Source organism: Mustelus asterias (assembly GCF_964213995.1).
Source record: "Mustelus asterias chromosome 26 unlocalized genomic scaffold, sMusAst1.hap1.1 SUPER_26_unloc_20, whole genome shotgun sequence".
NCBI lineage: Eukaryota > Metazoa > Chordata > Chondrichthyes > Carcharhiniformes > Triakidae > Mustelus > Mustelus asterias.
The window spans coordinates 636,451-650,555 of record NW_027590088.1 but is presented as its reverse complement, the minus strand read 5'-3'; the positions used below and the strand labels follow the sequence as shown (position 1 = coordinate 650,555).

The 14,105-nt window shown below is 43.8% G+C and overlaps 1 pseudogene; it reads right to left on the bottom strand.

The window, feature by feature from the left end:
* LOC144482127 (SWI/SNF-related matrix-associated actin-dependent regulator of chromatin subfamily A member 5-like) overlaps window positions 1-14,105 on the bottom strand; it is a 56,425-nt pseudogene that overhangs the window by 22,263 nt on the left and 20,057 nt on the right.

Below are 14,105 nucleotides of genomic sequence, written 5' to 3'. Positions count from 1 at the left end.
CTATTCGTCTCATCAATTTCTAAGTTGCCTATTCCAGCACCTTAAATGCCATGTTTCCTTCAAGCACTATTTACTGAATGCAAGAACACCTGGTAAATGTTCATTGAGCTTTGTGCCCTTTAACATTTCTAATCCATTCTAAGTGGGATGCAGCTGGACTGGGCAGAAACCATTCTCGTTCCACGAATAGAGCCACCACTTAATTCCAGTGGATCGCAGGTAAGTCATGTCTGCAAGAAGTGGTGGCAACTAGAAAATGCTGGAATCCATCATTAAAGAAGAAATAGCAGGCCATCTGGATAAGAATGGTTCGATTAAGCAGACGCACCATGGATTCATGAGGGGAAAGTCGTGCTTGACGAACTTGTTGGAATTTTATGAAGATGTGACTGGTGCGGTTAATGGAGGGGAACCGGTGGATGCAGTGTTTTTGGATTTCCAAAAGGTGTCTAATAAGGTGCCTCACAAAAGGTTGCTGAAGAAGATTGGGTCACACGGAGTTGGGGGTAGGATGTTAGCGGGGATTGGGGATTGGCTATCCGACAGGAAGCAGAGAGTCGGAATAAATGGGTGCTTTTCTGGTTGGCAGATGGTAACTAGTGGCGTGCCGCAGGGATCGGTACTGGGGCCTCAACTATTTAACATTTATATAGACGATCTGGAGGAGGGGACTGAGTGTAGGGTAACAAAGTTTGCTGGCGACACAAAGATAAGTGGAAAAGCGTATCGTGTGGAGGGCTTGGAAAGTCTGCAGAGAGATTTGGAGAGGCTGAGTCAGTGGGCGAGGATCTGGCAGGTGGAGTATAACGTTGACAAATGCGAGGTTATTCACTTTGGAGGAAATAATAGCAAATTGGATTATTATCTAAATGGAAAAAAATTACAACATGCTACTGTGCAAAGGGACCTGGGGGTCCTTGTGCATGAGACGCAAAAACCCAGTCTGCAGGTGCAACAGGTGATCAAGAAGGCAAATGGGATGTTGGCCTATACCGCAAGGGGATAGAATATAAAAGCAGAGATGTCTTGCTGCATCTGTACAGGGCATTGGTGAGGCCGCAGCTGGAATACTGTGTGCAGTATTGGTCCCCTTATTTGCGGAAGGATATATTGGCCTTGGAGGGAGTGCAGAGAAGGTTCACCAGGTTGATACCAAAGATGAGGGGTGTTGATTATGAGGTGAGACTGAGCAGATTGGGTTTGTACTCGTTGGAATTTAGAAGGCTGAGGGGGGATGTTATAGAGACCTATAAGATAATGAAGGGGCTGGATAGGGTAGAGGTGGAGAGATTCTTTCCACTTAGAAAGGAAGCTCGAAGTAGAGGGCACAGCCTCAAAATAAAGGGGGGTCAGTTTCGGACAGAGTTGAGGAGGAACTTCTTCTCTCAGAGGGTGGTGAATCTCTGGAATTCTCTGCCCACTGAAGTGGTGGAGGCTACCTCGTTGAATATTTTTAAAAATACGGATAGAAGGATTCCTGATCGGTAAGGGAATTAGGGGTTGTAGGGATCAGGCGGGTAAGTGGAACTGATCCACTTCAGATCAGCCATGATCTTATTGAATGGCGGGGCAGGCTCGAGGGGCTAGATGGCCTACTCCTGCTCCTATTTCTTATGTTCTTATGTTCTTTATCACTTCATAAAAGTTAAATTAATTTGTAATTCACATGCAGTAACTCAAAATTTAACACTGCTCGGGATAAACAGTAGAATATAGATCCTCAGTTTTTGCCATCACATTTTTAATCAATGAATTAACAGTTCTAAATCTACCAGGGCAAGTGAAAGGCCAGGAATTCGGCAGTGAGTAACTCGCCTCCTTACTCCCCAAAGCTTCTCCGCCAGATACAAAGCATAAGTCAGGGGTGTGATGGATACTCTCCATTTCCCTGGATGAGTGCAGCTCCAACAACAGTCATGAAGTTCAACACCATCCAGGACAAAGCAGCCCACTTGATTGCTGCCCCTTCCACAAACTCCCTCCACCACCGATGAACAGTGACAGCCGTGTGTACCATCTACAAGATGCACTGCAGGAATTCACCAGGGTTCCTTAGGCAGCACCTTCCAAACTCTCAGCCACTGCCACCGAGAAGGACAAGAGCAGCAGATACCTGGGGACACCACCACCTGCACGTTTCCCTCCAAGTCACTCATCATCCTGACTTTGGAAACATATCGCTGCTTGTTCACCATCATTGGATCCAAAAACCTGGAACCCCTTCCCTAACAGCACTGTGGATGTACCTGGAACTTCAGGGACTGCAGTGGTTCAAGAAGGCAGCTCACCAGCACCTTCTGAAGGGCAACTCGAGATGGCCAATAAATGCTGGTCTCGTCAACGACATCCACGCCCAGTAAATGAAGAAAAGAAACCTTGCTGTTTCTTCAAATTAGCCCCAAACACTCTCAAGGCACATCACTTCATCGCACAAATATACAACTTTGTGAATAATATTTCTGAGGGCGATGGGCTCGAAATAACTTTGCATTTTATTGACGTCCCAGCATCAGAATACAGATAAGCTAAGAAGCTTCCCATGTGCAATCGCTCAACCAGCTTCTGGTCCCCGAAGCAGTTGTTTGTGTCAAACCAAGAATCAAAGTCCTGCAAAGAACAACAAGTGGCTCTCGTCATGCCAACCCCAAATGTTTTAGCATATTGTGTTACTTCCATCAACGCCTCATCCAAAGGTTTCAATTATTACTTTATTTATCACTAGAAGAACAAGAATGGCAATTTAAAAAAGGTAGCATCCAAATTAGATCGTTCACAAATGATATTATAAAACAGATGCACAACTGCTCATAACAATTGCAAATCAGTTTCAGCTGGTCGGCATGTGAGCAATTCAACATGGAAAAAAATCATTTTTTCCCTTGGACCACCTACTCCCATCTCTTAACAAGCTACAGGACACCCACACAGGAAGAATGGGCAGTTAGGCATTCAGTTAGAAACATAGCTCTTCATACTTTAACAAAAATAAATAAATACTAAAATACTTCTGATAGCTAATTTGTGGATTGAGATAGATATGGATAAAGTAAGCTCTCACCCCAGCCTGCTTTTAATGTAAGTTTAGAATTGTGACACTTGGTGACAGTTTTGCTCAAGGAAACATCAAGCATGTTAAATACGCTTCGCAGTGTAAGGCAGATGTGACACTGAGCATCAGGAATGGTCAATAGCAGTTTGAAGGGTTCGAGGAGCAGACATCACCAATTGGACTCTGCATCGGCACACATCTGGTGAATATAGTGCTCACAAAATGTGGGCAGGTGGACAAATTAATACACAGACTGCGGCCATTTAGCTCCCTGGCTGCTCCCAATGCCAGGAAGAATGGTGTCACACAACACGCTCCAGCAAGTTGGACAGCTTCCCCTGACACTAGCTTCAAAAGTGAAAAAGACACAACTTTGCAGCATTCTCTCATGCCTTCCAAAAAGAAATAGGTTGAAACACTGTAATTGACAAACGGTACAGTCACTGTCAAGCTGCTTTTCTCATTACTTACTGCAGACGAATTGAAGACATCCAGGAGGAGGAAGTTGAGCAGAGCCCAGAGTTCGTGCAGGTTGTTCTGAAGTGGTGAATCCGTGAGCAATAATCCATTTGTTGTTTTAAATTCTCTCACTATTTCAGAGAGCTGTAAATTTAGCAGATTTAAAAACATGACTGTACAAACTGGGTACAAGTTTGAATCATACTACTGGCACAACTGTAGATTCAGACTGCAGTTAAAAGTTCGCTGATCTTTTAGGTGTGTATTCGTGTCTGTCATTTCTCCAATGAATTCAGATATAGTGGCACCAAATGCTTTGCATTAGGAAGCAAAAAGCAAGTGTAGTAATAGTACATCAAGATTACAAACGGTTATCTATAACTTGCAAGACGGGAATATGGAAACTTCCAGAGCCGTCCACAATTGAATGGTATTTCTTTCAAATCGAATCAATGGTTGTGGAAGGAGCAGCTGGTGAAAAAGCAATGGTTGTGGAAGGGGCAGTTGGTTAAAAAGCAATGGTTGTGGAAGGCGCAGCTGGTTAAAAAGCAATGGTTGTGGAAGGGACAGCTGGTTAAAAAGCAATGGTTGTGGAAGGAGCAGCTGGTTAAAAAGCAATGGTTTTGGAAGGAGCAGCTGGTTAAAAAGCAATGGTTGTGGAAGGAGCAGCTGGTTAAAAAGCAATGGTTGTGGAAGGAGCAGCTGGTTAAAAAGCAATGGTTGTGGAAGGGGCAGTTGGTTAAAAAGCAATGGTTGTGGAAGGCGCAGCTGGTTAAAAAGCAATGGATGTGGAAGGGACAGCTGGTTAAAAAGCAATGGTTGTGGAAGGAGCAGCTGGTTAAAAAGCAATGGTTGTGGAAGGAGCAGCTGGTTAAAAAGCAATGGTTGTGGAAGGAGCAGCTGGTTAAAAAGCAATGGTTGTGGAAGGAGCAGCTGGTTAAAAAGCAATGGTTGTGGCAGGAGCAGCTGGTTAAAAAGCAATGGTTGTGGAAGGAGCAGCTGGTTAAAAAGCAATGGTTGTGGAAGGACAGCTGGTTAAAAAGCAATGTTTGTGGAAGGAGCAGCTGGTTAAAAAGCAATGGTTGTGGAAGGGACAGCTGGTTAAAAAGCAATGGTTGTGGAAGGGACAGCTGGTTAAAAAGCAATGGTTGTGGAAGGAGCAGCTGGTTAAAAAGCAATGGGTGTGGAAGGAGCAGCTGGTTAAAAAGCAATGGTTGTGGAAGGAGCAGCTGGTTAAAAAGCAATGGTTGTGGAAGGAGCAGCTGGTTAAAAAGCAATGGTTGTGGAAGGGGCAGCTGGTTAAAAAGCAATAGTTGTGGAAGGAGCAGCTGGTTAAAAAGCAATGGTTGTGGAAGGACAGCTGGTTAAAAAGCAATGGTTGTGGAAGGAGCAGCTGGTTCAAAAGCAATGGTTGTGGAAGGGACAGCTGGTTAAAAAGCAATGGTTGTGGAAGGGACAGCTGGTTAAAAAGCAATGGTTGTGGAAGGAGCAGCTGGTTAAAAAGCAATGGTTGTGGAAGGAGCAGTTGGTTAAAAAGCAATGGGTGTGGAAGGAGCAGCTGGTTAAAAAGCAATGGTTGTGGAAGGAGCAGTTGGTTAAAAAGCAATGGTTGTGGAAGGGACAGCTGGTTAAAAAGCAATGGTTGTGGAAGGAGCAGCTGGTTAAAAAGCAATGGTTGTGGAAGGGACAGCTGGTTAAAAAGCAATGGTTGTGGAAGGAGCAGCTGGTTAAAAAGCAATGTTTGTGGAAGGAGCAGCTGGTTAAAAAGCAATGGTTGTGGAAGGAGCAGCTGGTTAAAAAGCCATGGTTGTGGAAGGGACAGCTGGTTAAAAAGCAATGTTTGTGGAAGGGACAGCTGGTTAAAAAGCAATGGTTGTGGAAGGAGCAGCTGGTTAAAAAGCTTTTAAAACAAGAGCACACTACAGTCTGAATAAACGGATCTGATCTTTGATTTTCAATTCAAATATTTCCACTCCACTCTTCCACTGGTGTTAAAACCCAGAGATTAACTATCGAGCCTCAATAATTAATGGTGGAATAACTTTCCCAGAAGTTTCTGAACCCCTGGAGTAATTTGATTGAATATGGCACAGCGGTTCGCACAGCTGCCTCACAGCAACAGGGACCAGTGTTTGATTTCCGGCTTGGGTAACTGTGTGGAGTCCGCATGTTCTCCCCATGTCTGTGTGGGTTTCCTCCGGGTGCTCCGGTTTCCTCCCACAGTCCGAAAGACATGCTGGTTAGGGTGCATTGGCTGTGCTAAATTCTCCCTCAGTGTAACCCGAACAGGCGCCAGAGTTTGGCGACCAGGGGATTTTCACAGTAGCTTCATTACAGTGTTAATGTCAGCCGACTTGTGACACTGATAAACTTTAACTTAAAAAATGATTGTCTGCATTGGATTGTGAGATTAAAGCGCTCTTTTCCTCAAGATTCACATTCCATCTGTGACAATAAATAGCCCTTTTAATTTAGCTCTTAAAGCTTTGATGGAAGTGTGAAGGAACAGTGAAAGCAGCAAATAACAATTATATTAACCATGAGTACTCAAAATGTATCATTTTCCTTCATTTCAAAATCTCTACTCCTGGATTTCCCTCCAACCTTTTGTTCCAATCTTCCTGTCCTTCGTTATCTCATTCACCAGAGAACAGTCACTTCCATCCACACTGAATTCTTTTTTACTGTTCTTTGCCACTCCGTCTTACCCCGTCTTTGCATTCCCCTCTCCAGGGGAACAGTGTGCAGCAAACTTCTGTGCCTCATTTTCTGTCTGGGCCCACACATAACTGCACCTTGCTCAAAAATAACCTCACTCCATGATATGTAACCGAGAATGTGACACATGGTTTACAAAGATTTAAAGTTTATTTATTAGTGGCACAAGTAGGCTTACATTAACACGGCAATGAAGTTACTCTGAAAATCCCCTAGTCGCCACACTTCGGTACACTGAGAATTTAGCACGGCCAAAGCACCAAACCAGCAATTTTTTTGGACTGTGGTAGGAAACCGGAACACCCGGAGGAAACCCACGCAAACACGGGGAGAACGTGTAAACTCCAAACAGACGATGACCCAAGCTGGGAATCGAACCTGGGTCGCTGGCGCTGTGAGGCAGCAGTGCGAACCACCGAGCTACCATGTCGCCCCCTGCTCATGCCCCCATGCTACAAATCAAGCCTGCGTTTCTCCCCAATTCACCTGAAGATGAGGCAGAAAATGTAGCATTCACTACAATGGTAGCCATTAACTCTGGTGGTAATGGACGGGATGGGGAAGAGAGCAGAGAAAATGAAGGGAAAACACACTTACCTAAGGGTTTCCCATTTTTGATCCTGTCGGCTTCATCTATAACCAGATATCGCCAATTAAATATTTTGAAAACAGATTTCTCCCTGATGAGCATTTCATACGACGTCACACAGACATCCCACTCTCCAGGAAGGAGGACATCTCTGATGAAAGCTGCCTGATGAAGTAAGAAGTGGGTTACATTTCAGTTTTCCAAACACCAGAAATTTATTTTTCTCGAAGACAATTGGGACGCAGCAGAAACAGATCTGATCACAGGCATTAATCAGACAAATTTAGCTGAATAAAACACTGACGTTGGGATTTTCCAGCCCCGCCAGCAGTGAGCAGCGTCAAGGGCAGAACAGGCAAAGGTGGAGAGCGGCCAAAGGGCAATTGGCTCTTGGCAACTCTCCAAACCATAGAATCCCTACAGTGCAGGAAGAGGCCATTCGGCCCATTGAGTCTGCACCGACCACAATCCCACCCAGGCCCTATTCTCCAAACCATAGAATCCCTCTGTCTGGAGCTCGCTCTGCCTGTCTCTCACCCCTCTCTCCCTTTCTTTCTATTTCATGGCCTTCTCGATCTTTCTCCAGCTCTCCCTCTCTGTAGTCCAGAAGATGAAATCTCCTATTACTGGAGCGGACTCAGTCCATCGGAATCTTGCGGCTTATAGATGCAGAATTTTAACTACAGGATCTTTGGGACTCTATTAGTTAGAATAGAATAGAATAGAATCCCTACAGTGCAGAAGGAGGCCATTCGGCCCATCGAGTCTGCACTGACCACAATCCCACCCAGGCCCTATTCCCGTAACTCCACATATTTATCCTGTTAACCGCCCCCCCCCCCCTGACATTAGGGTTAATTTAGCATGATCCAATCAACCTAACCTGCGCTTCTTTGGACTGTGAGACTTTTGACGAAGGAGCAGCGCTCCGAAAGCGAAAGGCATTTGCTACCAAATAAACCTGTTGGACTTTAACCTGATGTTGTTAAAACTCTTGCTGTGAGGCAGCAGTGCTCACCACTGTGCCACCACCTCAAGATGTTCCAGTCCAGCACACGATATTCCCTGCCACTGATGGGGCTGGAAAATCCCGCCCAGAGTGTTGCAAAGCAAGGAGAGAGCAATAAATTACTATATAATTAACATATTTGCAAATTTACACTCAAACGTTGTCTGCGTGGCAAATCTCGGATTTTAGTTATGCAGAGCAAAGAAAAGCTGATCTCCAAAGCCAGTCTCAAGGAACCTTGAGGGCTGCCGTTAACACTGGCGACAGATCCATTCTCCACATGCATGTTGAAAACATGTTTTTGAGAGAGTCGACGAAAGTAAATTCAATACAGTGAAAGGCAGGATTAATATTAAAGATTGAACAATGGCCAAATACAAAATCTCAATTTGTTAAGTCTAAATTTATTAAAATTGTATCCCAGGTTTGATGAGTCCTTCATTTATTGTATTTTTATTACACAAAGTGCTTGTTCACACAACGGCAATGCTAGTGGTTATTTATTCAGCAATTTAAACCAGGTCATAGAGGTTCAGAGCATGGAAAAAGCCCCTTCAGCCCAACTTGTCCATGCTGCTCTTTTTAAACCCACTTAGCGAGTCCCAATTGCCCGCATTCGGCCCATATCCCTCCATACCCATCTAACTGTCCAAATGCTTTTTAAAAAACAAAATTGTACCCGCCTCTATTACTACCTCTGGCAGCTTGTTCCAGACACTCACCACCCTCAGTGAAAAAGTTGCCCCTCTGGACCCTTTCCTATCTCTTCCCTCTCAGCTTAAACCTATGCCCTCTAGTTTGACTCCCCTACCTTTGGGAGATATTCCAAAATGTGCCGTTATGTTTATGGGTCAGTGTTTAGTGGTAAAAAGAATCTTGCTCCCCCGTGAATGAACTGACTCTCTCGCGACTTGCCCAACAGATGCTGTCTGTCCTTTGGTACCTCACCCATGCAGCTTTTTCACACACAGGTTTTGACAGCAAGTGCTTGCGGATTACTGAATTCCTATTTGGTTAATGACAGATGTGGAGATAGCAACCAGCTTTAAGAATCCTGGCTGTTTTTTCTTGTTCCGATGCTGGGGCAGCAAGGGTAGTTGTACTTTCCCACTGGGGTCGGCCAACATGTGGCAGGAGATCCAACAAGCACTGCACGGATTACTTCCACAGCGTGCAATGCATTTTCAAATTAAACTCCATGCATCAGCTGTATTTTCCAACAGTATTTTAGGGAACATAAAACACAGTTCTTACCCTTTGATCCTTGTCACGTATTAAACAAATAGCTCGAAGAGTCGGTATCCATCTGTTGAACTCAAGCATCCAGTTGTGCAGTGTAGACTTGGGGACTAGAACCATGTGAGGTCCAGGAATGTTTCTATCATGTTTCATGTCCCCAAGAAGAGCAATAGTTTGCAAAGTCTTCCCGAGACCCTGTTAAACAAAGTAAAACAATTAATTCTCTTAGAATCAAAGGCTGTTTTTTCATCAGTTGAAGCATTTCTGAAATGTACTGGAAGAAACCATTCAGCCCATCAAGTTTGTTCTGCAATTTAATTCGATCATAGCTTATCTACATCGTAACTCAATTTATCTGCCTTGGTTCCATTTCCCTTCACACTAATCTAACAAAAACCTTCGTCTCAGTTTTGACATGTCCAGACTAACCATGTCTCAAGTTTTTTATGAAATAAAAAGCTATGTTTTGGCAGGAAGGAGGAGAAAACAAACGTTCCAGGTTTCCGCTAATCTTTGAATGGTACACCCTCGAACATCCGGGAGAAGATACTTGTTCCCTATTTACAAACATAGAAGATAGGAGCAGGAGGAGGCCATTTGGCCCTTCGAGCCTGCTCCACCATTCATTACGATCATGGCGGATCATCCAACTCAATAGCCTCATCCTGCTTCCCCCCCGCCCCCAATAACCTTTGATCCCATTCACCCCAAGTGCTTTACCGAGCCGCCTCGTGAATACATATAATGAATGCTTCACCCCGCTTTGAACCGGGAACCTTTCACGTGAGGCGAACGTGATAACCAGTACACTACAGAGACATTTATCTTATTAAATCCTTTCAACTAAACATCTCACATGCCGACACCAAACAATTGTTAAGTCTACAATCAATGTGTATTCATACCGTTTCATCTGCCAGGATACCATTCATGCCATTCTCAGATAAAGAAATCAGGCAATTCAGTCCACGGATCTGATAGTCGCGGAGTTTCCCTCCTTTTACATCTGTGGAAGAGACCCCAAACATTTAGAGCCTTCAACCGTTGCAAGAGTCTGCGCAGAAGACAGCTCAAGGGGAAATGAAATCAGTGCCATGACCAAAAGGAAAAGTATTACTGTTTCAGGAACCATTGAACTGAAAGCACCATGATAGCTTGAGACAACAAAAAGCAAGCAGCACAATCCATTTGGTATTAGGGTCTCAATGTTTGCATAAAGAATGTCAGCATTCAGACGCAGGCTCCAAAACAAAGGTGGTGATTTTCACCATGACTACTACCATTCTATAGCAGCTAAATTGACCAATAAAACAAGACCAAAGTATATACAGAAACATAAACTGTGAAACAGAGCACCTAAACTTCACTAAGGCAAGTATGAGCAAGATTGGGAGGGCAGAGAGAAGGAATGATGGTGAGGAACCAGTTTACTGGGCTTTGACTGCTTTGTAAGAAATCATTGCATGGACATTACTGGGATTTTGAATATGTCATGAGTATTTGGAGCATTGCGTGCAGTTCTGGTCATCACACTACCAGAAGGACGTGGAAGCTTTGGAGAGAGTGCAAAGAAGGTTCACCAGGATGTTGCCTGGTCTCAAGGGTGTTGGCTATGAGGGGAGGTTGAATAAACTAGGATTGTTTTCATTGGAAAGACAGAGGCTGAGGACAGACCTGATAGAGGTGGACACAATGATGAGAGGCATAGGCAGGGTGGATAGTCAGAAGCTTTTTTCCCCAAGGGTGGAAGTGTTAATTACAAGGGGGCACAGGTTCAAGGTGAGAAGGATAAAATTTAAGGGAGATGTGTGGGGGAAGTTTCTCACAGAGTGGTGGGTGCCTGGAATGCACTACCAGGGGAGGTAGAGGAAGCAGGCACATTAACAACATTTAAGAGGCATCCCAACGGGTAAATGAATAGGGAGGGAATAGAGGGATACAGACCCAAATAAGGACAGAAGGGTTTTTCTTTATTTTAGTAAGGGCATCATGATTGGCACAGGCTGGGAGGGCTGGAGGGCCTGACTTGTGCTGTACTTTTCTTTGTTCTTTGATTGGGGAAATGCCATTTGGGAGAACAGATCATTCAGCTCACCATTTCATAGGGTAAGGAACTGATTATACATGATTCTCAACACCAAAAGGACAGCATGTTACATGGACGCAATCTGTATGATAATCCAATTATTCCTCATGAAAACAGATGGTTCCTTTACATGTGGCGCACACTAACATGTTAAAATGGCTGCTAGGACCCCATGAAAAATAAGTTGCAGCAGTTTCAACTCAGTTCCTTGGGAGCACTGGTTGAGAGGGCAGAGCTGAACAAAACAAAGAACAAGGTGAAAGGCTGATATATGAAACACATGTCATACTGGCATGAGGGAGATCTTTCAGCTTTACCCTGCATTTTATTCATGCTGAATTTGACCTCAAAATACTCAATATCCACAATATCCAGTCAGAAAATATGATGTCAGATGACAAGTTAGGCTGGAGTGAGTCCGTGATGTCTGTCAGCATCAGTAGATTGTTCCATTAAAAAGACCCCTTATGCCAATAAATACAGCCAATTAAACCAGGAGAACGGGAGGTGCTGTTTTTGGAGATTTAATTACAACATGCTCAAATGTTCCCAAAGGTCTAATTTTGACAAAATTGAACACTGCACATCGATGAATGGTGACTGAAAATGTGAAAGCAATTGGGAAAAGGTAGTGAAAACTGAGCTACATTAACTCATGTGTGAAATAATGAATAAAATGGCTTTACACACATGATGGGGATTCTTCAAACCTTGTGCAGACATTGGTTGTCTTGCTGTTTTCTGACAGTAGCTCTTCATCCTCTTCCTGTTCCGTACGACGATGCCGATAGCTAAGAATTAAAAGTGAATTGTTTTGTGCGAGGGGTTACTATTACTTTCCAAACCATTTTAAAAGAGCTGTTACTGCAGTCAATTTCAAATCCACAATCACTTCAGAATAAACAGCTCCATACAAATTATTTTGGAGATTGTGCATCACTTTTGTGGTGAGGATTAGTACATAGAATCCTAAAGTGCAGAAAGAGGCCATTTGGCCCATGGAGTCTGCACCGGCCTCAATCCCACCCAGACCCTATCCCCATGATGCCATGCATTTACCCTCGCTAGTTCCCCTGACATTAAGGGGCAATTTAGCATGGCCAATTCACCTAACCCTAATCTTTGGACTGCGGGATGAAACCGGAGCACCCGGAGGAAACCCACGCAGACACGGGGAGAATGTGCAAACACTATACAGACAGTGACCCAAGCCGGGACTCGAACCTGGGTCCCTGGAATCCAGGGGAACTGGATTAATTGTTGGATTTCACAGTGATATGTTACAGAGCAGAAATCCAGGGGAACTGGATTAATTGTTAGATTACACAGTGATATGTTACAGAGCAGTAATCCAGGGGAACTGGATTAATTGTTAGATTACACAGTGATATGTTACAGAGCAGGAATCCAGGGGAACTGGATTAATTGTTAGATTACACAGTGACATGTTACAGAGCAGGAATCCAGGGGAACTGGATTAATTGTTAGATTACACAGTGATATGTTACAGAGCAGGAATCCAGGGGAACTGGATTAATTGTTAGATTACACAGTGATATGTTACAGAGCAGGAATCCAGGGGAACTGGATTAATTGTTGGATTACACAGTGATATGTTACAGAGCAGGAATCCAGGGGAACTGGATTAATTGTTAGATTACACAGTGATATGTTACAGAGCAGGAATCCAGGGGAAGTGGATTAATTGTTAGATTACACAGTGATATGTTACAGAGCAGGAATCCAGGGGAACTGGATTAATTGTTAGATTACACAGTGATATGTTACAGAGCAGGAATCCAGGGGAACTGGATTAGTTGTTAGATTACACAGTGACATGTTACAGAGCAGGAATCCAGCGGAACTGGATTAATTGTTAGATTACACAGTGACATGTTACAGAGCAGGAATCCAGGGGAACTGGATTAGTTGTTAGATTACACAGTGATATGTCACAGAGCAGGAATCCAGGGGAACTGGATTAGTTGTTAGATTACACAGTGATATGTTACAGAGCAGGAATCCAGGGGAACTGGATTAATTGTTGGATTTCACAGTGATGTGTTACAGAGCAGAAATCCAGGGGAACTGGATTAATTGTTAGATTACACAGTGATATGTTACAGAGCAGTAATCCAGGGGAACTGGATTAATTGTTAGATTACACAGTGATATGTTACAGAGCAGGAATCCAGGGGAACTGGATTAATTGTTAGATTACACAGTGATATGTCACAGAGCAGATATGGATGTTAAGTTTGCTGATGACACAACAATAGATTGGAAAATAAATGGTGATGAGGATGTAAGGGGACGATGGAGGGACATAAATAGTTCAGTGAATTGGCAAAGCTTCGCCAAATTGTGTTTAATGGGCGGATGTGAAAATGTACATTTTGGCCTGATGAATAAAAAATACACTTAATAACTAAATGGTGCGAGATCACAACATTCTGAGGGACAGAGGGATTGGGCCGTCCTTGGGCATTAATCAAAAGGGGCTAATATACAGGTACAGCAATTAATTAGAAATGTCATAAAATGTTACCATTTATTACGAGGGAATGAATTATTAAATAGGAAGGGTCAGAAATTCCTCAGATATAGGAGCAGAATTAGGCCATTCGGCCCATCGAGTCCGCTCCGCCATTCGATCATGGCTGATATGCTCCTCATCCCCATTTTCCTGCCTTCTCCCCATAACCCTTCAACCCATCACCAATTAAAAATCTGTCTAACCCCTCCTGAAATTTACTCACTGTCCCAGCATCCTCCGCTCTTTGGGGCAGCGAATTCCACAGATTCACAACCCTTTGGGAGAAGTAGTTTCTCCTCAGCTCTGTTTTAAATTTGCTGCCCCTTCTCCTAAGACTATGACCACTCGTCCTAGAATGTCCCACAAGACGAAGCATCCGCTCCACGTCTACTTTATCCACACCTTTTATCATCTTGTCAA